Genomic DNA, 27,617 nt, shown 5'->3' on the forward strand with positions numbered 1-27,617 from the left:
AGGACAAAATCACAAGTTCAGGCCAGCCACGATGGAGTGAAACCTGGATACAGGACCTGGTTCATCCCAAGGGAAGTTTTACCTTCTGACTTTGATGTGAAGATGGTGCTGTGTGACTCTGTGTGACCCTGCAGGTTTCTGTGTTGCCCTGTGTCATGCTGTGTTGGATCTGGTGGAACTTTCAGTCAGGAGCAGTGCAGCTTTGCTGCTTCATTCTGCATCACATCTGGTAAAGCCGCCAATTAGGAGGTGCTCCATTTTGCAGTGCAAAACCCTAAGTCATGCATCATCGCTGTGTGTCAAATCAAGAGAAACCTTCAGTTAACAGGGAGAATTATACTCTGAATCCAGCCAAGGCTTCAGGAGTTTGAGGATATCACTTGGGGTTCAGGACTCACTTCCATATAGGTCAGCAGAGGTGATCTGGTCAGGTCCAGTTTAGTCTTGTCAGCTGGAAAAAATTGAAACATTTATCAGTAAAAATCTAGCTAGTCACTTACAAACTTACAATATCTTGGACCCCTGTCAAATAGTATTCAGGCCAGAACATGGCACTGAGTCAGCTCTTATGCTGGCTTTGGTTGAGTTAAGGATGATAGTGGACACAGGTCAAACAGCAGTATTAATACTTTTAGACCTGTCTGTGGCATTTGATACTGTGAACCACCAGATATTGATTGAAAGACTGAAGGAGGTGGGAATAGAAGGTTTTATAGGTTCTCTATTGAACTAGATTATATCTTACCTCTCCAATAGATCTTAAGCTATCTGTCTTCCGACTTTCATTTGGAATTCTTGAAGACAAATCAGAGAGTACCACAGGGCTCTGCACTGAGTCCCATACACTTTAATATTTATTAAGACCTCTACTTACCCTCATTATATCCTGTGGTATGTCACTTGTTAATTACACAGATAACACACAGCTAATCGGGTGCTGGATAAAAACAGTTATACCCCAGTTATGGGGCTGCATAATTGTCTAAATGAAGTGGCAAGTTGGCTGAATAGGACCTCCCTCAAGTTCAAGGGAAGAAAAATTGAATTCCTCATTTGTTTCCCCTCGAAAGAACCGTATTGCCTTCCAAAGGACTTCCAGCCTTGAATCGGGTCGGATGACCTAAAGCCAGCACAAAGTAGTAAGGAATTTGGGAGTCTACCTGGTTGAAAAACTCACCATGGAAGCACATATCAATAAGAAGGCAACTACCTGCTTTGCCTTACTTCGACATCTCCAACGATTGTACAGCTGCTGCCGCAGCCAGTAAGAAACGTATAAGTCCTGAGCCCGGTTCAGAGTAGGATCGATTACTGCAATGCAGTACTGCTCGGAGCTCCTGAATACTTAATAAAAAGACTCTACCATGCACAAACAATGGGAGCCAAAGTTGTGTTGGATAAATCCAGACTTGATTTTTCTTCCATGGCCTTGAAAGAGTTATACTGGTTGGCAGTTAAGGAAAGGATAATGTTTAAGGCACTGGTGGTGGTTTTTGAAGTGCTGAATAACTCTGGTCCTGCAATAGTGCATACACATTTTAGATGCTATATACTGCAGACGAATCTGCACTCTGCCACTGCGAACCAGATCTGCCTACCAAAATTCAGGAAAGTGAGGACAGGTGGAAGATCCTTCCAGGTTAAGGCAGGTCAAATATGGAATGCACTCACCGGTCTCACTTAGAGCCAGCACGATTCTCACAAGATTCAGGAAGGATCTGAAAACCTGTCTGTTTCCTAAATAGTAATAGAAACCTATGTAGGCTAAGAGGGGTGCGCAGAGGTAGCATAATGTGGGTGATAGAGGCTAATACTGACATGAGGTTATAACCCCAAGATACCTACCGTTTGATTGTCTGTGCTTAATAAATATTTGTTACTTAGTTAATGGAAAGCAGGAAAGGCCTCTGGAAGCTTGTTGTGTCCCTGTAGCTCAAGGAGGTCAGCCAACTGACCCTTGGAATACCTTCTGAGTGGTGCTGGGTTGAAGGCATGCAGGTCCAGACTTCCTTCAGGATTCAAACAGCAGGGCAGTTCTTCTGCGTCTCCAGAGGTCCAGGAGTGTTCTAATTTCAGGATCTGGGAATGCCACTTTTATTCCTAGTGTGAGCCTGCGGATGGGGAGCACCCCATTTGTCTAACTATAAAACTGACCAGTTAGTCCCCTTCTCTTGAGTTTGGCTCCAGTCTGTTTAGTAAAGCAAAGGCCAGGCAGGCCAGTATGTGAAGTGCATTTGCCAGTGATAGGGTAGGTATCCTATGAAGCCATGAAGGGGCTGAGTAAACCAGTGTCAGTCTATAAGAGACCAGCTATGCCACAATATAAAAACAACTTTAGAAACGTTTCACTGCCAGGACATGTAAACTGTTAAATATACATGTCCTACTTTTATCAATGCCATGCACCCTCCCTTGTGCACGTTTAGAGCCTAACTTAGGGGTGATAAATATTTAAAAAGGAACGTTTAGGCCTGGCAAATGTTTATTTTGCTAAGCAGAAAGGGCAGTTTTAATATGCATACACAGGCTGTAAGAGCAGGTCTGTAGAAATGTTATGCAGTTCTAATCAAGGGCATGGCAAAATGAGTGCTGCAGCCCACTTATACAATTTAAGTTAAGTCCTAGGCACACATAGTACCATATACTAGGGACTTATAGTAAATTAAAGGTGCCAAATAGCTTTATGACAATTTAAGCATGCTTAAAAAGTAAGACAACACAGTCTTAACCTTTGGTTGGTCAGGATAAAGTGCACAGAGTGCAAAGGCCAACCAAAAAAGCTAAGTTATAGAAAGCAAAAAGTTGAGGAAATACCACACAAAAGATGGTCATTTCCAGCAACAAGTTTGTTAGTTTCCTCTCGCTACTTGTGATATTAAAGCGTGTTTCTTCCTGTTTTGCTAAAATGCCCAGTTGGGGGAGCACCCATGTTGATACGGAAAGTACTCCTAAACAACTGAAAAGCATTACAAACATATCTCCTTGGGTAAACACGGGATTCTAAGCTTGATGCCACCCCACCCCCACAAGAGGGCCCTACTCAGACATGCTGAGTATGGAAGCTTGATTGTGTCCACAAACTGCAGCCTCCATTTTGAAAAGTGGAATCTAAGCATCGATCTGCCAAACCACATGATATTAATCAGTGTCATGTGAATGAAAAACAAACAACCACGCTTTTGTTTTATACTCAGGAAGCTTTTTAAAATATTTGGAAAGATGCTGAATGTTTCATAAACTGTAGTTTTATATAAGTGATAGCATCAGAAAAGTGAATATTTTATAAATGTGTCAATGAATTGCTCCAAAGATGAGAATGGAGATCACATATATAACAATCTATCCATAACTAACATTAGAAAATAAAATGGCATAAAAATCAAAAAGCAAAAAGGTCTTCTTGTGATTAACAAAATGCAGCCTTCATATGTTAGTCAATTAATAAGGTAATTTAAATTCAATGAGGCATATTGGGCTCAATTCAGTGCTTAGTTCTAGTCTTAATTCCACCTCATGCCTCTTTCAACCACTACCTGACACCCCAAGTCTATTTATGCTACTATTTATGCTACTCTCCAGGGTTATTTTTCATTCTTGGTTTCCCCCTTTGTCACAATCACAGTTTCCCTTACTTTGCCTTCGTCCCTCTTTCCTCATTTTCTGCCTTTCTTTCTCTCTTGTTCCAGGTCAAAGTCTGATCATGAAAAATAAGTAAAACATGAGTGCTAATTGACCCAACATGCAACCGGAACCACAGGCTCAAATCAAGCAATACGTAATCTGTGAAGTGCATGTTAAGTCATATGGCAGAACAAGCATGGGACCCACATCTGGGAGACCCTCCTACTTAGGCAAACTCACTTGCCACAAAAAGGGATGGGTAGAGTGCATGAATTAATTTTAGCCATAGGTAATTACTCTGGGACATATTCCATCCTAATATTTATTTGCTCAGCTGTGGCATAACAGAAAGGGATCAATTACACGTAATTCAGTCTTGTCCTGACTCAAAGGACATGGTCCACCTTGAACTGCTGGGCTCCTTTAAATACAAATACAGATAACCCAGGACTGTTTGAGCCGTGTGCTGCCTGACCAGTGAGGGGCAGCTCTAGTCCTATAGTGCATCGAGCTCAGGACCCACAAGTGAAGATAACGTTTTTGTTGGCCCTGGAAAAGTTCCTGAAACTGAAATCAATTTAGCTCAAAGGAAGATGATTTGTACCGGAAACAGCTTAATTACGGTGTTGAATTATGTATGCTGCAAGAGCTTCAGTAATTACATCTTTGAAACCTGAAATGAATTCATTTAGACCATAAAGTTTATTACAACTTTCTTCCAGCTGTAATGTAAGCTTGCGTTCAGCTCCAATGCGTTGTCATGCCATGAAAATGAATTGTTCCTAACGTGTCTGTCTATGTGTATGAAATGCTCCTGCTTAAGAATGCGCTTTAGCAATGATCCAGCTCTTGAATGTATGTAACCTGCATGCAGCCCTCTCGAGCGCCTAAAAGCGACAACGATTTGTAGTGACCATTTTAAATTTAAAACAACACACCACGCGGATATGTGTGCGTTTGCATTGGGGAGGAGGGTGACGGAAGTTTTTTTGTTTTTTTTATCAGAAACGGTACATCACTGCACAAAGCGCTTTGTGTGAATTAACAACTAGGCAGGTTTCTAATACCCAGGTTAAATTTCACATTTAAACAATCCCTTACTATTAGTTCTTGCGGATAGCAGCGCTGCAAATGTCCCTTTTCAGTAGGGGGCTGTCAAGACCCTGTGTTACCCCCATGTTCTGTGAAGACTTACAACTGAAAATTAAATTTAACTGTGAAGGGTAACATGATAAGTCCATGTAACAGACACTGTGTCAACTTTCTCATCTCACACCTTGCAAGACGAATGACACAGCGGGAGGTGGGGTACAGTGAGGGGGCAGGAGGGCTTCTCAGGGAAATGTATGCCCTACACCACATAACTGCAGAGACAAAAGTGAGATAACCCTCCAAGCAATGATTTATGGCGTAGGCTCACACCCTTGAGTAGTGACACGGGTTACTTTGCCCCCAGGCTTACAGTATATTAATATTGCATTTCCTGGCACTCTGTTTAAAAACGACACCGGCGCCAGCCAAAGGACAAAAACAAAGGACGTTTCTGAATGTGATTTTGTGTTTGAGGTGTTACGAGGCCTGGTCACCATAGACCACAATACTGTACGGACCAATGCTTAACCCAGAGGTCAAAGGCCTGATTCAGCAGTGTGCACCAACATGACACCTGACAAACTGTGGCTGATGTTCAGGCCGCCGACCTCTGTAGTTCACTCTCGGGTTTACAGTGCAGGGGAGGCCGTGTTCCTGCTCTTCGAGCAGCCGCTGTCTCGGCTGTTACAAAACGATCGGACGGTCGTGACAGGGATATCCTAAGGATTTTAGGGGCCCTCGGCCAAAAGTATTTTGGGGGCCCCTGTTCGGAACAGCTTTGTTCCAATTTCAGCCCTTTCGTGTCCTCTTTGGCCAGGTTACTGACAGTGCCCACGCACACTCGCCCAAATTCTAAATGTGTTTACATCTTCTATCCTGGAATGGTGATGTGTTTTTTTCAAAATTGTATCACAGCAGCCGTTTACTAATCTGTAATCTGGGTACAGAAAATGTATCCACAAAAGTGGGTTGCGGGTAAGTTATATTAACAGATGATGTTCCCTATACGCATTTGTGATGACAAACTTGCCATGTCAGTCATTTAGATTTTTCATCGAAGTTTCTCCCACTTTCCTATCAGTAGAAATGGTTGCCCTGCAGCAACAGCACGAAACTCGTAAAATGGTGACCCACCTTCATACACCACACTCCTGGATGTAGCCCTAACCTTTATGCGGTGCTTAGCTGCCCCAGCCAATGACTGTAGCAAGTCCCACTCATACGAGTCTGACAATTCAGACTATTCTAGGCCACCCGAAGCTTTAAGAATGGCTTGGGTAGCAAGTATGAGTTATTTTAATGTATATTTAATTAATAAACAACTGTTGTTTTCCTCATCTCCAAATCAGACAGACAACGCCACCATGTGGCAGACTGTCATATGTGTCGGTGTTGTCAAATAAGTGCTGGAACTGAGCACCGGAAATCACCGGCTCAAATTATGCACTGCCTTCAACGGCATTCACCAGGTTGGTTTCATCAGCCTAGTGAAAGTCGTTCTGGAACAAAAATTTGTTATAAAAGATTTAGGGCCTCATTACAACCCTGGCGGTCGTGGCGTTCGTACCGCCAACAGGCTAGCGGTATGATTTGCCATAGTATGACCGTGGTCACACCGCCGATACCGGCAGTTTACCGCCATGGATGTCCCGGTGGCCAGAATCCACCAGGGCAGGGCTGGTTGCAGCGCTGCCCTGGGGATTTTGACTTCCCTTACCGCCAGCCTTTCCATGGCGGTAGACACTGCCATGGAAAGGCTGGCAGTAAGGGGGTCGCGGGCCCCCATGCACTTGGAATGGGCGGTGCAGGGGCCGCCAGGCACAGCCCCATCACGAATTTCACTGTCTGCCTGGCAGACAGTGAAAAGTGCGACAGGTGCTGCTGCACCCGCTGCACCGGCACATTGCCGCCGGCTCCATTAGGAGCCGGCTGCAATGTTATGGCCGACATCCCCGCTGGGCCTGCGGGGATGTCCAAATGCGGCCGGCGGGTTTCCAGCCGCATGGGCGGCTGACTGGCGGTTCAGCGCCAAGGTTGGAATGAGGGCCTTAATGCTAAATATTTGTCAGGATCAGTTTCTTCTAGGTGTTTTTTCGTTATACTCACAAGAGCTATCATAAACGCTGAAACATCCACTGACGATATGACATTACATGCACAACGGGGTGACCTCCACACTCTGTATCATCACTGACACTGCTTCCGGTCCCGAAATTATTCACCTGCAAATCGTTATCAGGTGGAACGGTCTAATAAGTTGAGTGGAATCAAACCAAGATTGCAAAACCCAGAATGCATTTGGCTGCCACAAAAACCCAGTACTGGACACTCTGTTGATAATGACGGGGATCCTAGTTCACGATGAAGAAAAGTGGGTTCTACTTCTAAAATCAAACTGCATAGAGCTTTTGCTATGGAACCCAGCGATTAAAGGAAAATACTAGAACTCCTTAACAGTGTGTTTACAGTGTCTATCAAGGTGGAAATTATGCGTGCTTATTTCTACAAGATGGGCTATGCATGCATGTGCACATCTCCAGCCACAGTTTTCATTATCGTCACTGCTGCTTATGTGGAAACCTTTAAAATGAAGGGGCAGCAGCAGCGAAGGCCTTGTAACTGTAACGCACAGCTTACAGGGAATTTCAGAATAAAAGCACAGGCTGATTGATGCTTCACTTCTTGAGAGAGTAGTTCTTAATGCTGTGCTGCGACTCTGCTTAAGATCATCAATGGAGTCGTTCTTCAAAACGTCAGCGCTTACCTTATGACGCAGCAGCCACTGCACGCGTCTTCAGCACTCTGCTGGAAAATCTATTTTACATGTATGTTTCCTGGTTGGATGCCAGTGGCCAATCGGAGATTCTATTTTTGCAGTCACACAGAAGCCTCGCCATTTTGCATGGAAACTTCTTAGAATCTTGTGACAGGCGCCTTTATGTACCACTGGATTTTTGCACCTTCTTCGCTGCCTTAATATTTGATGTATCTACCACCAAAGCCCAATGTCAGGTGATGTTCTACAACACCCCGAACGTCAATGGTGCCATATTTGATTCTTTTAGAGGAAATGTGGCATGTGCTGGTGGCAGAGAGCCAAACTCCTACTGCTATCTTGGAGAAAATCCATTTCTGGTAATAAATATGTATGAGTGCATGTGATGGTAGTCCTACTACCTGAGGCTCACAGTCAGCGAGATGTACTCCGGTGCTCTGGCTTGGTGCAGTGATTAACCATCTTCACCCAGCATGGAGGGGGTGAGTGACATCCTTTTATAATATTAGTAATACCTGCTTTTGAATAGCATTTCATATCTCATTTCTGTTGTATCTGTTTAATAAACATATATGTTACTTTCACCGAAATAATGGTATTCACCTCACTGACCACCGGAAGGATAGAAGGCTGAGCCTAAGTTACCAGGATTCGAACTCATGTCCTCCAGATCACTACATTTGTCAGTTTCAGTAGGAAAAGTTCAGCTCAATGAGCCCTCTCCCTGGTTTTTGCATGGCCAGGGGTCTCACTGCCTTTTAGGGAAGTTTGGATCTTGTCCAGATGTTGGACTTGTGATTACTGATATCAATGAAGCTTGCTTGTATTGCAGACCAGAGGCGGCGTCTGCAAATCTAATGGTCAGGAGGGGCAAGAGGGTCAGAGGGGGACGACTGGGGGGAATACCCAATTAAAAAAATATATATCATTCCTGACGTAAACTCCTCACTCCTCTTGTCTTCTGGGACACCAGCACAGGCTCTCCAGCAATCCTGGTGCTGCTCCCATGCTAAACGTAGCATGAGAGCAGTGCGAGGATTGGTCTGAGTAGCTTGGTATGCCACTCTGACAGATCACTGGAGCCTGTGCAGTTTCTTCAACCCGGCCTTGTAACACAGCTGAGTTGGAGAAACCTAAGTGTGTATGTGTGTTTGGCTGACCTGAGATGCCCGGCCAAACACACATGCGCACATAGTGCATAGACTCCACTCCCCCTCCCCTCTCCCCCTCCAATGGCACAGCCCCGCCCCGGCCCTCCCTGCACATGCTGCTGGCTGAGCCAGCTGCTGTAAAATAAAACGTTAATGAAATATCGTTTTATGTTACAGCTGTCGTCTCTTAGTCAGGGGGGCGATGCTTTAGAAGGCAAAAGCAACATGAAATAAAGTGCTTAAATGTAAATGAGTGCAGTGTATGTTTGGGGTGGTAAAATGAGGGAGCTATGAGGGAGTACATTCAGGGGAGCAGTAAAAGAGGGTGTTAAAGAGGAAAGAGAGGAGATTGAAAATGTGCAGATAAATGAGATGTGAAGAGAAAAAGAGTACCCGTATCTAACGTAAAGCACACATAACTGAAGGCCGTACTCCTTCTATAGGCCTCAATAATATTTAATTCACAGTCTCACAATTTCAGAATTTAAATATTTCCAATGTTAATTATTTATATCTAATCATTGTTGTTACTCATTTATCTTAAACAGCTAACAACCATTGACAAAGCCAATAGTACTCACTGGTTTTAGGTGTATGTCAGTTGTTGTGCTATATTTTTGAATATAATAACATTTCAGAGAGAAACCAAAATACAGGCCGGGGGGCAAACTATGGGAATCACAGAAATGTATTTTACGTTTCCTTTTAGAGAGCCCCTACTTTTTTCATCTGACTTAAAGATCTGTCTGAATGTATTTCTGTATGACTGATTGTCGACCGCAGCTGTGGGTGCTTCCTGATGTCTGGTTGGCGCATTTTCTTCCAAAGTTGATGCTGCATGCAGTATAAGACACTGTGCAAGCACACACTTTAAAGGGCCTGAAGTTATCATGTGTACAATTTGTACATTAAAGTAACTGTTGAATGTATTAATGCAATAGGATATGGGGCACTTTTAATGTGTTTAGTATTTCAAGACTATGCATTGCCACTGCTTTAAAAACCTTCCTTTCTCACTAAATTCATTTGCTTTCAAATACACCATTTGTCAATCTTTTTTCAATTTTTTGTTGGGAGAAGGACTCACCTTGAATCCCATGTTTGTCCATTAAGCTTGCTGGCTTCTCCTGCTACATAAAAGTCATACCCAACTTTTACCCCACACCACCTTCAAATGTCACCAGCTGCCACTGCTTCCCTGGCAGTCTCGAGCCTCACCACTCCACACCGTCAAAGCAGTGTTCAGCCAAACCTTTCCACTTCTCCTCTGCAATCTTGAGCCTCGCTGTTCCACACCTCAGCGAAAGTCTTCAGCTTCACCTTTTCACACCTTTTCTGCATTTTTGAGCCTCTTCCACACATCTGTGGCAGTCTTGAATTTCACCCTTCCACACCCCAGCAACAGACTTGAGCCTCACCTTTCCACACCTCAGCGACAGTCATGAGCCTCACCTTTCCACACCTCAGCGGTTACCTTGAGCAGCTCAGTGTCCATCCAAATTCTTGGTTTGATTTTGATGGATTATTCCTCAGAGGTCAGTATCCTGATTCTCTTCCTCTCAGCTACCCTCACCTCATACTGCTGGAAGCTCAGCTCTGGTGCTCCGCCCGTATTGTTCTCTTCACATTTCTGGAGTATTAGTGTGCATAATGTGGCTTGAGTCTGTGGCCGGGGTGTACTTTTTTTGCCCTTGGTGGGTAAAATCACAGTTTGGCATTCATCCACCATTTATGTTGCATTATCCATTGGACCTATATCTGACATTTGCTATTTGTAGGAAAATGACCCTTGTTGCAGTTAACTCCCCCACACTTTTTACCTGATATTGATGCCGACTTGACTGAGCGTGTGCTGGGACCCTGCTAACCAGACCTCAGCACCAGTGTTCTTTCACTAAAAATGTACCATTGTTGGGGCGTGGCTTCGACGTCAAGATGGCGGTCGCACTCTGAGAGTGCTCTGGACCCCTCCGTCATCCGCCAGAAGAAGCCGTTAACTTCCTGCCTTGGGGCACTTACCTGACACATCCGACGGGCTCCCTGATCGCTCTGGACCAAGGCGAGCTGAGAAGTGGGGAGCGGCGATACGGGAGACCTGTGAAATTGTTCGTCACCGTGACCAAGATGGTGGCGAGGAGCAGGGCTCCCAGCTGTGTTGCTGGTCGTGGCGCTGACCCCCCGAGGGGCTGGCGCCAAGTCCCGACGCGCAAGCGTCCAGGCGGCCGCTGGGGAGTGGCAGAGGCGGTAGGTGAGAAGGAGCCCCACAGCCGTGGGTCATCTCCCCCCCGACCCTGAAAGGCCGACCGGGCTGGCGGCCCAATAAAAAAAAAGGGCAGCTTTGGGCCCAAAACCTGGCCTCGGGCTGTGCGGGTGGAAGTGGCTGCCTCCAAGTCGGGAGCGGCCTGAAGTGCTGCAGCGCTCTGCCTGGCCTCATTCCCGGAGCAGACTCAGGCGTGCACAGACTCTGGTGTGCGGCCTGGCAACGGGGACGCGGCTCCCGGAGTGATCGCAAGCCTCCCCTGGAGTGGCCAATGAACGTAAAGGGCGGCGGCCTGGCTGTCAGGCCGCAGCCCCCACTTGACAGATTGGCCCTGGCCCTAGCGAGTGAGGGCAGGTGCCCCTAGGGCTGGTTTGGCCGGGAACCTGGTCGCACTCGGCCGGGGGGGTCGTGGCTGGAGCCGGGGTCGGCAGGACGGGCTGAGGCTGTGGCGAAGCCCGCGGAAGAAGCGCTGGTCTCCCTGGTGCCCTGTGACGGGCTGCGCCCAAAAGGTCTTTTGGTGCTGGATTCGGGATATGAAGGGCTCCTTCCCTGCTGCGGCTGACTTGCAACGCCTTGAAGCCGGACGCGGCCGGATGGATGCTGCTTTGCTCCTGGTGGGGTCTGCTGGTTGGAAGGGCTTGCCAACGACAGCCTGATGTGAGACCATCTGAACTGAGTGCCTCCCCTAGATCGTCTGGGCTGACCTGGGGGACTCCCCCCTCATGGGAAGTGTCCGGGCAAAACCTGGAGATACAAGCGATAGTAAGGGCATTGGAGACTGGTCCAGAAGTTTACGGGGCGCGGTGAGACGGCGTAGCACCCTGGAATAAACATGGGGAAGGACAGAGCGAACAGGAAACCGCCACCCTCCCAGCAAAAGATCGACCAGTTCACCACACTGGCTGCCTCTCAGAGTGATGGAGAATCGATCTCCGGGGGCCCTGCGCCGGATGGGGTAAACACCATCCTTCAGGCAATCCAATCTTCACAACTAGCCATGGAGACTAAAATAGGAGAGGTAAGAGAGGATATGGGCCTCATCAGACAAGATCTCAGGAATGCGGTAGGCCGGATCAATGAAGTAGAGGGCCGTGTCTCACAGGCTGAAGACAAATTGGCCGACCTCAGAACCAAAGTGGCCCAGTTGCAAACCCAAACTGGTGAACTTCATCGTCGCGCTGAAGATGCCAAAAATCGCTCCTGGTGCAATAACTTGCGCATTATAGGATTCCCAGAGGGAGCAGAGGAGATTAAGGCCTCTGAATTCTTGGAGCGTTGGATTAGGTCCTTGATGCCGGACCAATCCCTCTCGTTCTTCTTCACAATCGAGCGCGCCCTCAGGACTCTGGTGCCGCAGCCCCCCGGGTGGTCCCAGGAGACCGATGATAGCGCGTTTTTTAACCTTCAAAGACTGGGACAACATCCTTAGGGAGCCTTGGAGCACGGTCGACCTCGACTGGGAGAACAACAAAATCCTAATATTCCCAGACTACACCCGTGAAGTCCAGACCCGGCGTCGGTCATATGAACACGTTAAACAAAAAGTCAGGGCCATGCAACTTTCCTACATGCTCCTTTTCCCAGCGCGTTTAAAAGTCCCGATGGCCGGAAAGACCTACTTTTTTGAATCCCCGGAGGAGGCGTGGGACTGGCTGACTGAGGAGGGTGTCAGTCTACGGAAGGGTCCCGCTGGACCAGCTGGGGGCTCCCCCGGGAGTGGTCTGCTCGCCCAGACAGGACAGCGGAGGGGCCGGAGGCATACCCGTTCAAGACGCGGGGGCTGAGCAGCCCCGGAGACCCTAAAGGAGAAGGCGAGGGTCGAGGCTCTGAACCGGAGGCTGCGGGGGTCCCTGGAGGGGCCCTGGGAGTCCAAGACATGGTACAAGCGATGGACAGCAACCGCCTGAGCCAGTCCCCGACGCTTGGCTCACGCAAGAAACTGAACCTCATTTATGGCCAGTGGACCTTGAGGGACCCGCCCTGGGCCGACGGGCGTGGTTCGGAGCGGGGCCCGGTGGGCAGCCGGGTGTCCCGTCCGCTGCCAAATCTTGTTACTTTTCATGCTTTTGACTTCTGTCCATCGATTTTAGATGATCCATTTTGTAAGGAGGGGTCCAACACTCCACTCCAACGATAGTTTAGCTGGCTGTATTGTTTTTGTTGGGTAGTTGGGCAACAGATGCTTCCGGGGTAGAAGTATGGGGTGCGGGGTGGTTTGGGGGTGAAAAGTTCATTAGTGAGTTAAGAGGGATTGTGTTTGTAAGTTTCCTTCCCGTTTGGGGTTTTTATTTTATTATTCAAGACGGTCATCCTGGTGCCCATTGGCGGGTACTCAAAATTCTACGCATCTGCTCCCCTCACGCGTGGCCCACACTGACACAGGTCCTATCATGGAACGTGAATGGCCTCTTAGATAAGATCAAGAGGGTCCGCATTGTACAATACTCTTCATAGATATGCACCCCCAGTGGTCCTACTACAAGAAACACATCTCCTTGGGACTAAATGCCCCATGCTTGCAAATGGGGGTACGATAAAGTTTACCACTCAGGTTTCTCCAGGGGCTCCAGGAGTGTGGCCATTCTTCTTCACCGCTCCCTGCCTATGGTGATCACAGCCTCACAATCCGACACACAGGGTAGATATGTTACGGTGTCTGGGTCGCTCCATGGGCTGCCACTCAGTCTCGTATGTGCATATGCCCCCCCGACCGGTTTCGACGCCTTTCTACTCTCACTCCACCAGGTAGTGGTTGGACTCCCTCACAGAGCTACACTAATAGGGGGAGATTTTAATGCCATCCTAGATCCCAGACTGGATGTATCTGGAGATGTAACTACCACTAGGTCTAGTCGGGCCTCGACCCTGAGGGGCTGGGTGGAGAGTCTTGGCCTGTGCGAGGTTTGGAGATCTTGGCATCCTAGGATGCGACAGTATACTCACACCTCCGCGGCTCATGGGACACACGCCTGCATCGACCTCGTGTTCATGCCGGCGCTGGACGTTGTCAATGTCACTGGGGCTGACATCTTGCCCCACGGGGTCTCTGACCACGCACCAGTTCAAATCCGAATAGGCGGCACGGATCCTTCTCGGCACCCGAAGTGGCGCCTGAACGTTTGGTACATGCAGAATTGTGACTACACACTAGCGGTCAGAAATCACCTTACACAATACTTAGAACAGAACGTGGGTTCGGTCCGGTGTCCGGGCATTGTTTGGGCTGCATGTAAGACCACCCTCAGAGGACACGCCAAACATCTCCTTCGCATTCGTGAGAGTGCCCGCAATTTCCGAGATTAAGCACTTGGTGCTGGAGTCTGCAAAACACATTTGGAGGGCGTTGGCCGCCCAAGTGTATGGTTGGGGAGATAAAAATGGGAAACTCTTACACTGGCTGGCCACACGACCTCTGGCCAACAGGGTTATCCCGGAAATAGTAGACGACGCGGGATCCCTTTCCAGTACACCCAGTGAAATCGCACAAAATTTTGCTTCTTGCTACGCACTACTATACGCGGAGTGCCCCCGGTCGCAGGCAGAGAGGGAGTCCCCCCTTTTAAATGAACTTACCCTTCCTAAAGTTTCCCAAGTGGTAAGAGAACACCTAGACGAGGCTATCAGCCTGGTGGAAATCACCGAGGCGGTGGCTAACTTATTTTCAGGTAAGACTCCGGGCCCAGATGGGTTCCCAGAAGAACTCTATGGTAGGTGTGGAGATATTTTGGGCCCCCACCTACTGGACATGTACGAAGAGGCAGAAAGAAGTGGCCGCTTCCCCAATGGGGTCAATCAAGCCACAATTGTGGTGATCCCTAAGACTCAACCTCCGTCGCTGTGCTGCTCGGCATACAGACCTATCTCTCTCCTGAACACTGAAATCAAGGTGTTGTCCTCGATTCTTGCTGCCAGGCTGAAAAAAGCACTCCCATCATTGGTACATCCCAACCAATGCAGTTTCATGCCCTCCCGGAGCACTAGACATTGTATTAGACGCCTGCACCTGGCCCTGGCGCATCGTGGAGCCCTGACTCGGTCCCCCCTGGCTCTGCTCCGACTTGATTTCGAAAAAGCCTTTGATACAGTGGACTGGTCTTACCTCAACCGCATGTTGCAAGGCTATGTACTTGGGCCCAAATTCCGAAGCCTCGTGAGGCTACTCTATTCTAACCCAACCGCTAGGGTGCAGATAAACAGTGTGGTTTCCGACCCATTCCCGATCAGCTGAGGTACTCGCCAGGGATGCCCACTGTCCACGCTGCTCTTTGCACTCATAATTGAACCCTTGGCGAAGTTTCAACGTGAGGACCCTCTGATTGAGGGGTGGTTGTGGCCCGTGGGACCGGAGGACCACATGGCGCTCTATACAGATGACATCCTCCTCTATATCGCTGACCCGGTCACAAGCAGTCCGCGTATCTTACAAATCCTAGACCTCTTCTCAGAGGCCTCTGGCCTTACGCTAAACCCCCACAAATCCTTGCTGGTCCCTCTGCACCCCTCCAGGGACTGTATTGAGTGGCAACATAACATTCCCATCCATAGGAACAGTTTTAAATACCTGGGAGTGTTCATTGTACTTATTCCGGAACTTGCATGGGAACTTAATGTCACACCACTTACTAGAAGAATCAAGGACGATTTACAATGTTGGCGGTGCCTACCCCTCAATCTACCAGGGAGAAAAGCTCTTTACAAAATGATGATTCTTCCCAGGCTCCTTTACTTATTACAACATTTCTCATACCCGGTCCCTAAGACATGGTTCAAGGAAATGGACACGACGGCGCGCCAGTTTCTCTGGAACGGCACTCGTCCTAGACTGGCCCTTTCCACCTGCCAACGGGACGTCTATGATAGAGGGTTGGGAATGTCCAACATCCACCTTTACTACCTTGCACTGCATCTGCTCATAATCAATGACTGGGTGGGAGGTGGTTGGACTGACCCCGCATACCGACTGCAGCTTCAAACAATGAGCTACCATGGAGTTTTCGATGACTTGTACGGTGGCCCGATCCCTAGGACCATTCCGGATGCGACAAGAATGATCATAATGGGGTGGCATGAGGCCCAAAAGGTGTCGGGATGGTGGGGTCGTCTCACCCAGCAGACCCCGCTCTGGTACGAAAACTACTTGCGGACATCACAGGACTGGAGGGATTCCAGAGGTGGGACAACATAGAAATCTCCATGTTGGGGGATGTCTGGGGGGAGCACTTGTGAGGTCCTTCGAGGAGCTCCAGGGACTCTTCTCGCTACACAAGACACAATTCCATAAATACCTTCAGCTTCACCATGCTCTGTTAGTGCAGATACGTCCCCGAATGCAGCCCTATGGAGGCAAAAGTGTTAATGGGAAATTTAGGTTAAGGGTGGAGACTCCCAGATATACTGTTCCTTAGTGGCTAACACTACCGGTCCCCTTGAGGGGCTCCGCTGGAATTGGGAGGTCTGGGTGGGACCGATGGAGGAGGAGGACTGGGTGGAGGCATTGATGGCCCCTCGAGCATTAACAATGGCTACACGATTCCATCTACTTCAGACCCTATATCTACACATGGCGTACCTCACTCCTACTAGACTACACAAAGCGGGCCTCCGAGCCACAGCTGACTGTCCCAGATGCTCCGATCCAGACGCTGACTTCTTCCATATGGTTTGGGCATGCCCAGTTATAATGATTTACTGGAGGGCGGTCATAGGGGAGGTCTCTAAGGCCCTGCGGGAGGATATCGAAGTGGCCCCATTACCGCTTTTGCTGGGGGTCATGGGTGAGTTGGGTCTAAGGAGAGCAGACAAGATTTTCTTGGGAGTGGCATGTTTGGTGGCTAAGAGAGATATAATGGCAGATTGGAAGGCTGGAGTGGTGCCGGCCTTGAATAAATGGAGACGCGGAGTGGATTGGTGCGCACAGCGTGAGAGGCTGGTATATGAAGCCAGGGGGTGCCCAAACAAATACGTCAAAGTGTGGGGGGAAGTGGGAAGATGCGGCATGCTTTTAGCCGGGGAGCGGTGCGACACAGAGTGTGATACCCTCATGGGGTTGAAATATAAACCACTAACTATTATTTCTATGTATAGATATGCTCTACAGAGCCCAGATTTGGTCCAGGGATTGATCGTCCTTAAACACCAGTTGGTGTTCTGTTATTTGTATTTGTATTTTTATTTTCTTGTTTTCACAAAATCAATAAAAATGTCTTTATAAAATAAAATGTACCATTGTTTCCACAATTGACACACCCCTAGCACACAGGTACGTCCCTTGTCAAATGTACCAGTGGTACCAAGGACCCTGTGACAAGGGAAGGTTCCTAAGGGCTGCAGCATGTGTTGTGCCACCCTAAGGGATCCCTCACCTAACACATGCACACTGCCATTGTAGATTGTGTGTGTTGGTGCGGAGAAAAATCCAAAGTCAACATGGCATCCCCCTAGGGTGCCATGCACACAAAACACTGCCTGTGGCATAGGTAAGTCACCCCTCAAGCAGGCCTTAAAGCCCTAAGGCAAGGTGCACTATACCACAGTTGAGGACATAGCTGTATGAGCAATATGCCCCTACAGTGTCTATGTCCATTCTTAGACATTGTAAGTACAGTGTGGCCATATTAAGTATATGGTCTGGGAGTTTGTCAAAACAAACTCCACAGTTCCATAATGGCTACACTGAATACTTGGAAGTTTGGTATTCAACTTATCAGAACAATAAACCCACACTGATGCCAGTGTTGAATTTATTAAAAAATGCACACAGAGGGCATCTTAGAGATGCCCCCTGTATTTTACCCAATCCTCTAGTGTGGGACTGACTGGTCTATGCCAGCCTGCCACTGAGAAGCAAGTTTTTGATCCCATGGGGTGAGAGCCTTTGTACCCTATGGGGCCAGAAACAAAGCCTGCACTGGGTAGAGGTGCTTCACACCTCCCCCCTGCAGGAATTGTAACACCTAGCAGTGAGCCTCAAAGGCTCAGGCTTGGTGTTGCACTGCCCCAGGGCACTCCAGCTAGTGAAGATGCCCAGGCCCCGGACAAAGCCCCACTTTTACTCCCGTGGACAGCAGCCCTGTCCAAAGAAGAATAGTAGAAAAAAGCTCTACTAAAGGACTCCCATCGCACTCCAGAAGTGTGAGACCTAAACACTCTACACCCGATGCCCACGGCCGAGTCCAGGTCGCCCAACCAACCAGAGAAGACCCCCAGGTGACGGTGACCAAGTGCCCACCCTGGGTTGACCTCTCCACCCCTCCACGACGATACCTGCAAAGGGAATCCCGTACAGTTTTAGAGCCAAAGGACCCACTGCACCAGCAGCTCTCAGGCCTTTGAGCAATCGACACCCGGTCAGCGACAATCAATAGGCGGCCCTCTTCCCTGTCCGACCGGTGGTGTGCCCAATACACCTCCCGGACCTCGCCTGCAGCGCATATGTGACCCCCGGGGTCCCCTCATAGAGTTTCATTGGAAACCCAATGCCCTGTTTGCACCCTGAACCTGGCTGCCCCAGTGCAGCTGAGGGTGTGGGATTGGTGCCTACTTGGGGCCCCTCCAGTGGTCCTCTAATACCCCCTGGTGTGCCCTATGACCCGCAGGTAGTTACCTGCTGGCAGACCGAATTCCGAGTACCCCCTGTCTCCATAAGAGCCCACATCAAAATTGCTCAACTTTGACCTCTGCACCTGGCCGGCCCCCTGTTACTGGTGGTGGGTGTTTGGGGTTGACCTCAACCCCCAACGGTGGACTACCTATAACCCAGATACTGAAACTGTAAGTCGTGTACTTGCCTCTAAAACTGTACTTTATTTTCTTCCCCCAGGAACTGTTCTGAAATTTCAGTGTCCACTTTTAAAATAGATATTCTCAGTTTTCTTAAAAACTGTCTACTTGACTAAAGTGAAACAAAGTTACATTGTTATCTATGCTAAGTACTTACCTGCAAAAGTATTTACTTCTGAACTGAGTCTTGTGGTTCTAGGAATAAAATAACAAAAATATATTTTTCTATATAAAATCCTATTAGTCTGGAGTTAAGTCACTGAGGTGGTCATTCTGACCCTGGCGGTTGAAAACCGACAGGGCAGAGTGCCGTGGAAGCACCGCCAACAGGCTGGCGGTGCTTCATGGGCAATTCTGACCGCGGCGGTAAAGCCGCGGCCAGAAAAGGGCAACCGGCGGTTTCCCGCCGGTTTCCCCTGCCCCAAAGAATCCTCCATGGCGGTGCTGCTCGCAGCTTCGCCATGGGGATTCTGACCCCCTTCCCGCCATCCTGGTCCTGGCGGTAAAAACCGCCAGGAACAGGATGGCGGGAACGGGTGTCGTGGGGACCCAGGGTGCCCCTGCACTGCCCATGCCACAGGCATGCGCAGTGCAGGGGCCCCCTAACAGGGCCCGATAATGATTTTCAGTGTCTGCCTAGCAGACACTGAAAATCGCGACGGGTGCCACTGCACCCGTCGCACACCAGCAACTCCGCCGGCTCCATTCGGAGCCGGCTTCATCGTTGCTGGGGCTTTCCCGCTGGGCGGGTGGGCTGCCTTTTGGTGGTCGCCCGCCCGCCCAGCGGGAAAGTCAGAATGACCGCCGCGGTCATTTGACCGCGGTGCAGTCTTCTGGCGGTCTCCGCCCGGCGGGCGGCGCCCGCCGCCCGCCGGGGTCGGAATGACCCCCTGAATGTGTGTTTCCTCTATTGCTTGTGTGTGTACAACAAATGCTTACCCTCTGATAAGCCTAACTGCTTGACCACACTACCACAAATAGTGCATTAGCATTATCTATTATTGCTTTGTCAAGCCTCTCGGGGAACCCCCGGACTCTGTGCATGCTATATCTCATTTTGATGTAGAATACACAGAGCCAGCTTCCTACACTATTTATTCTCCATTTCCATTTTTTATCCATTCACTGCTCTTCCTATTTTTTCCAACCATCCATTTATCTGCCAGAAGGTCCGGTCCAATGAATAATACAAAAAAAACCTAGCCTTTGTTAAAATCTCTCTTAATGAAACAATAAGTAATGGATTGTGTTCTCGTTGATTAATATTACAAGCGATTTTCTTAATTTACAGTTCATTATTTGTCTTTTTTCAAAGCCGGTACAGATGTTCTTAATACATCTTCATCTTTCCTTCTTACTGCATAATTCTGAAGAGGTTAAAGTAGTGCCCTCTCCAGATGGGCTATCTACCCAACAGCAAGGCAGATATCAGTTCTTTGATGAGTTAAGCTATAAACTCTTAATTACACAGAGTATCCTCTTGGTTACACAAGGTATTATCTCTTGATTACACAGGGATTCATCTCATAATGACACAGTGTATCAGCTCTTGGCTACACAAGATATCAGCTATAGATCACTCAAGACATCAGCCCTTGGATACAAATGCTATCAGCTCTTGATTACACAAGATACCAGCCCTTGATTACACATGGCACAGATCCTGATTACACAAGGATTTATCACTTGATTATCAAATATATCAGCTCTTGGTTACTCAGGGTGTAGCTCTTGATCACACAAAGGGCCAGCTTTTGGTTACTTAAGGAATCAGATCTTGATTACACAAGCTATCAACTACAGCTCACACAATTTTTGAGGCAAGGAGCAGCATTTCCCTTAGTTGATGAGAGCTGTGCTCAGCACTCGTGGTTTGACGCCACATGAGGTGATCATGGTCTGCATGAGTATCTCCACCCTCAAGAGCGACCAGCACCTCAGTCCTGTGGTGGCCTTCATGATGTGTCCTATGAACTGCTGAAACAATGCCCAGATCTGCGCCATTTCTTTGATTCTCAGAAGTGTGGTTTCTGATGAGAGGACTGTCACAGTGAAATGAGTGGTGGGCCATGCACTTTCAGGACCTTTTAAATCTGCTCTAGAACCAGGCATAAAGAGTATGTGGCATAACGGCCAGAGCTACTGACTTTGGAACTGGGGAACCAGGTTTGAGTCTTGGGTCAACTCACCATCCTGTGATTCTGCGCAAATCACTTAATTCCCCAAAGCCTACAAAAATGAATGCATCCTTGTGTAATGTAACTCTTGCTAATGCAAATAACTCCACTCCACTACCTTTGGGCTAAGTCTGCACTATATAAACTGCAAATAAATGAGGAGGGATCTCACTCCATATTCTGGCAGTAGTGAAAACAGGGAGAGGCACTATATATAGCTAGTGGGAGGGCAGAAACTTTATCAATTGGTCATGAAACAGACCTCAACTCCATGGAAATATACTTAATGGACGAGGTCTGACACTTCTGGTTCGTGACATGCTCATTCATTAGCATGGTGGGACATAAGTACATTCTTCCTATTATATTGTCAGATCTCCTTGTAATAAAGTTGGTATCATTCCCTCATTTCTGAAGGGCTTTAACTGGTGAGGAGACTCGGGGTAAGTGTGCGGGTTGCTCCTTGACTCCTTTCAATGAGGCCAGGACAATACATTTAATGGTGCCATGCCTTAAGGCCTGCATTCATCCCACCAGAGAAAATCATGCAGAGACAAAGTGGGCTAGCCCACATCAGGTCCATTCCAGGATAAGCAAGTCCCACCAGCTGTGCAGCCTGAATAGGAGACTACTGATAAGCAGTCACAGGGATACAATATATTGATGCTTACCTTCTCCTCCACAACTTATGAAATCACTATTATGATTGGCAATCTTAGATAATAATTCTAAATTTAGATGGAGAACTATCATTTCAAATATTACAATACAATATGCATCTCCAACGTTCTTTTTACATTTTAGTAGTCCACTCTATCAGTGAATTAAACCTTCTAAACAAAGTTCAACATTTATTTATGAACAAATTAACCACAAATTCATCCATTTCCAAAATATTTCCCCACACCTCCAAATTACAGCATGTCCACCTTCTCCATGTGGCAAAGCAAACCTCTCTCCATCTAAACCAATTTATTAAATACTCACGATCAGGACCATGGCACCCGATGTCATTTCCTGCAATTCAGCAAGCCCAAAATAACCGATATTTAAACTCAGCAGAAGAAGAAAACGGAAACCAAAAACAATGATCGTCCATTACTATTTCCCATCAGCAAATACCACATCTAACACAGTCAGACTTCTGCTTTGTGGCCCTCAACATTCAAGGATGATTTGACCACACCAAAGTATTATCCTTCTGTTGTTCCTGTAATCTAATTTATCAGTCCTGTATAAAGATTTAAAAGCAATATGCTTTAACAACTCATAAAATTGCAGTATTCAAATAAAATATACATGTTGGTATCTCTAGATGAAAGACGCAAACCCACAATCATTTTGAACTATTCTACTTCTCTGTGTCAGCATCCTACTCAAGATACCAAATGGCTCTCCTAAGGAACATCCAGCATTTATTTCCTTGAATCCATCACACTGAAATAACACAACTTATACCAATTCTTAAAGAGTAGCAGAAATTCATATATAAATATGTATAGACAATAGAAACAATTGATGCAAATAGCGGACAAGACAATCCTCCAATCCATTCTATTCTACATATTGCGCTGTCCTTAGATGTGGTGTTTAACTAGTGCATTAGGATAATACTTATTGGGCAGAGGTTCTAGCTGCAATGAAAACTATCCCTTCCTATTTCCAAATGATCAGGTCACAATGCTGCTATGATCATGCTTCTCAATATTCAAAAAGAAAACAAAGTCAGATACAGCTCTCTTGTGGAACGGTATGGGTCCTAGCAAGTTAGCCCTGGCCTTCAACTGGACACTCAGGGATCCTCCATCTCTTGCACAGTGTCATCGGCGACTCTAGAGCCTACTGGCAATGGAAGTACAAAGCCCAGATCATCAATCTGTACTGTAAACCACAACAAAACAACTTTTAACAAGAAAAAGGAAGCAAAGGCAGTTTAGACTTTTCATAAGTTTTACCCTCGCTGGCAATTTCATTTTAGTGTGACATAACTATTTCAAACAAATAATACTTAACTGTAGAATAAAGATATACATTTTCCAATCTTTTATTTATATATTATGAAACGGTGCTTATAAATAATATTTGATGTTGGTTTTTAATGTCAGAATGATAGAAGCTTTAATAAATATCAAGTGGCGCTGATTATGCTCATTTGATGGCGTTTACTTGTGCTGTAATGTGTCAGAAGCTGAACTAGTGATTTGTATAATAACCTTGACACTGATAGGTGCGTGGCCAGGCAGCAAACGAAGTAGGGTGGAGGATCTCGGAGCTCCGGACAGCTAGATCCCATCGGGCCCCACCCTGAGCCCAGTGAGTACTTCTTGGGACCCCTGACCCCCTAAGTATCTTCTGCAGGTCCTGAGAATACCCTGAGGCAGCACTGGGCGCAGCAGAGGAGTAAGATGCCACGATTCATCGGTGGGCCTTGAGAAGTCGGGTCAGCGCAAGATGGTGGACGTCTTCCGTCCTCAGACGTGAGTGCCAGCTGCAGGCCTGAAATCCTTGACACAACTTGGGGGGAGGTCCGGACCCCCCCCCCCCGAGCTGACAGAGGGGTCTGGAGTGAATTCCATACCGGGCCAGATGCGGTGACTGCAGAGGAGGTCAGACGGTGGGACCAGTGAGCTGTCACTGGCCCCCTCCACATTGCGGAAGGCAGGCCAGAGGGCCTCCAGAGCCAGGCTTACTCATACTGGACTGTTTGTGGTGGGCAGGCATCATAGTGGATGGGCGACCGCCCCCTGCCGGTGCCAGATGTCAAAGGGGGACCTGGGTGGCACCGGGGCCCACATTGTCTCCTCTCCTTCTCTGATAAAGGGACGCTCACTACGTTTGGAATTGCGTGGTGAGGAGCTACTGGGCCTATGTGGGGCCTTCACTGCTTGCAACATGCGGGCCGCCTAGAGGAGGGTCAGTGGTGGCCTGCCCACTCAGATCCAGGGCCTACGGAGGGGCCCGCTGCATACCGGCTACATATTAGAAGCGACCCTGAGGTGAGGAGAAGGAGGAGGATCAAGAGGATGCACTGTAAAGAACTCCCCTCCTCCCCTTGCTACAGCAGAGAGAAGAAAATGCGTTAAGAGGAGCCTGGTGGGGGATGAGGGGACCATTGCTGAGCCCAGGGGGCCTAAAGGAGATCACCAGAAATGATGAAATTTACAGAGTCCCCATGCTGGATCCGGTGTGAGACTTTGCTTGGCCCGGACACGCCCCAGTGCAGGACAATACCCCCATGAGAGCAGAGGATCAGTAAGTGCCACCCTACAAGGACTGAAATCCCTAAGAAGACCACACTCAGACGGGACCTCCTTCTGTCTTCCCTTTTGAGGTAGCGGCTCAGCTCTCCAGACAATCCTGGGATTTGAGGCGGGCCCACGGCCAGGCTGGGAGGAGACTAGACTGGACATATGAACACCTAATAAATAATAGACATGGTTAAGAGCACCAAAAAGATGGACACAGAACTGGGAGATCAGCGCCAGGGTGGCTTGCTACCTGCTTGCTCTACGCAGGATGCACCATCTAACCAGGGGCTGGTGCACTCTCCTCCCACTCTTCAAGATGTATTACAGGCTATCATGGCCTTCAGGGAGGCCCTGGAGTTTAAAATTGATGAACTGGATTTGGGCCTCTGACAGGATGGCCATCAGCTCCTGGCAGAGCGGGGCTTTGCGACGGAGAGGAAACTCTCGGAAACAACTCCTATAGTGGCGGAGTACAGCAACCGGATGAGTAGTATTGAGACTCACCTGAAAACCCTTGAGGCCAGGGCAGAGGATGTTGAAAATAGGGCCTGCCATGAAAATATCAGAGTGGCGGGCCTGCCGGAGAGGATGGAGGGGGCAGCCTGGTGCGCTGTCTAGAGACCTGGCTCAGTTATGAGGTGGCACCAGAGGGTCTATCCCCTTTCTCTGCACTGGAGCACGCTCATAGAGTCCCATCTTGCCCGCTGCCTTTGGGCACCCTGCCACGGCCAGAAGTGGCGAGACTGCTACATTTTAGGGACCGGGACTTCATCCTCCTGCACGTACTCAAGAAGGACAACCTCATGGTTAAGAACCACAAAGTGATGATTTTCCCTGACTTCTCAAGAGAAGCGCAACATCAGTGGGCAGCATTTAGCGATGAGTGAAAAAGAAGCTGTGGGATCTGGGAGTGGAGTACTCCATGCAGTTTCCAGCCAGACTCATGGTAGTCACACAGACTGGAGTGCAGGTCTTCTCCTCTCCCAAAGAAGCGTGGTCGTGGGCAGAGTGCCAGGTTAAACCGGGCCCGAGCGGGGAGCCAGGCACCCAAAAGCAAAGACACCGTCCACGCTCCCAACTTTGGAGGCCCTCAACATTGTCCGGGCCTCCCATGACGGCTGAGGCCCAACGTGAGCATCAGAGAGCGGTCGAAGTGGTAGCCTCAATTAGCTGAATGGCACCTGGAAAAAGGACCCCATTGCAGCGGGAGAGTAAAGAAAAATCTGACTCAGAGAACGACTCCTGTGAGTCAGATTCGTCCAGCATAAGCTTGCCAGTGGTGAGCCAGAGGACAGTTGATGAATTGATATGGTTTTTCCCTGGAAATGATCCCTGATTTTCCTAAACTGGGAAAAATGTATTTACTATGTATTATGGGTGTTGGGGCATGATTTTAAACTGCATGATCCTTTTTACCCGAGATTGAGTTGCACAGGCATATATGAAGTGCAGTACTGTGAATGCTTGGGTGGGGGGCCAGATAACTCTGGAACCAGTAGCTGCTCAACATCATCTCCCCAAAAGTTTACTAATGAATAGAACTGGTTACTGGTATGTAGTTTGGATAGGTGGGGCATTTCTCGCTGTTCTGGGGTGCAGGAGTTGATTCGAATTTTTACTAGTCGATATTTGGGGTTGTTGGGGTTACCCGCTGAGTCAGAAATGTGAGGTTATGAATATTATGATACGGAGCACAGTAATAACCTTTTATCCACTTGTAACATGGATGGGTAGGCCTCTAAGTGGGCAAATAAAGATTTGATTATGGCTCAGAGGCATTATTATAAATTAATATCCTGGAATGTAAGGGGCATTCATACCATGACCTAGCAATATCAAGTGTTTGCGTGCCTGCCGAGGCAAGCAATCAGCATTACCATTCATGCAGGAAAAGCACATGATCGCTAAGGAGGGCACAGCCCTACAATGGTGCTGGGAGGGCAACTCTTTTATACAACTTTTACAGCATATTCTAAGGGAACGCTAATATTGATTAAAGCAGGATTGCCCAGTTCTAGAGGAGAGGTACGTGACGTAGTGGGCAAATTAAATAGACATGATTTTTCATTGATTAATGTGTATGGCCCTAATACTAATCAGCCCGCCTTTTTGTATCAGCTGACCTCCCAGTTCTCTCATGTGCTGGTAGTTAAGGTGATCATAGGGGGGACTTTAACTGTGTGGCAGATTCTTGCCTAGATCAATCCCACCTCCATTCCCAGACTCGCCCATATATTGGATAGCGAGAGTGTTATGTGATTAGATCAAACACTGGTGCCTCCAGGATAGCTGGCGCGCCTTCCACCCACTGGAAAGGGACTATTCTTTCTCCTCGTCAATGCATGAGTTGCAAATGTGACTAGATTATTTTTTAATGCTCTGCATGTGCACATGGTGCGGTGGAGGGAATCGAGCACCTCTCCCGCACGCTATCAGATCACAACCCAGTATTGCTTCAGCTGGCATGGGGCAGGCATGTTGCATCAATCCCAACTTGAAGGCTGAAATCACAGACCCTTGAGGACCCCTAGTTTAGGGATGCTATATGTCGTCAGATAAAAATTCATTCACTAACAACAAGGGATCAGCTTTGAACATCCACTCAGAGTGGGAGGCTTTTAAGGTAGTGATCCGAGGACATTGTCTCTCTGAGTCCAGGAGGATTCGCTCCACTCTCCTACGAGAGATCGCCGGTGCAGAGTCTAGACTCAGATCCTTGGAAGGGGACAGGCCAGACCATCCAGACATTCACGAGAGGCTGCTAGAAGCCCAGGAGGAGGTCGCGGAGCATACAGAGCAGTTTCACTCCTATGACTACATGGCATACAACGAACGATCACATGCTGAGAGGGACTGAGCAGGGCGTCTATTAGCATTGCTTGCTAACCCAGCCCGGTGAGGCTCCCCAATAGTGGAATTGACCACAAATGGTGTTGAGTCCTTCGTGACACAAGAAACAAATAATGCCTATTTAGCTTCTTTTTACCCGTTCCTCTACACCAGATGACTGCCCCTGTATGAACAAGGACGTATTCGGTTACTCCGGGCCATTGTTATTCAATGCCTGAATCCCATAAAGCTAATGCCCTGGGGTAGGTGGGACAATCACATTGCCTGAGATCTTGGGGGCAATTAAAAGAATGGCCCATAGCAAGGTCCTGGGAACAGACGGCTTGCAGGTCAAGTTTTACAGCACCTATGCAGCAGAATTGGCCCCACGGTTGGTGAAGTTATGTAATGAGGCATGAGCGGAGGGGAGTTTGCCTTCAACTAGCAGGGAAGTGCTGATAGTCCCCCTACTAAAGTCGGGGAAGCCAGCTATAGAGGTTGGAGCATATCGCCCGCTATCCATGCTCAATGTCAATTGTAAAATTTTGAGCAGGATTTTGGCCTCCTGGCTCCTCCCTTTATGATGGAGCTGATCCATCGCGACCAAACAGGCTTCATTCCCACACGCAATACTGCCTTTACTATCAGGCGCCTCATGGCCATCCTTGATGACGACTCCTATGA

Source organism: Pleurodeles waltl, chromosome 12, assembly GCF_031143425.1.
Source record: "Pleurodeles waltl isolate 20211129_DDA chromosome 12, aPleWal1.hap1.20221129, whole genome shotgun sequence".
NCBI lineage: Eukaryota > Metazoa > Chordata > Amphibia > Caudata > Salamandridae > Pleurodeles > Pleurodeles waltl.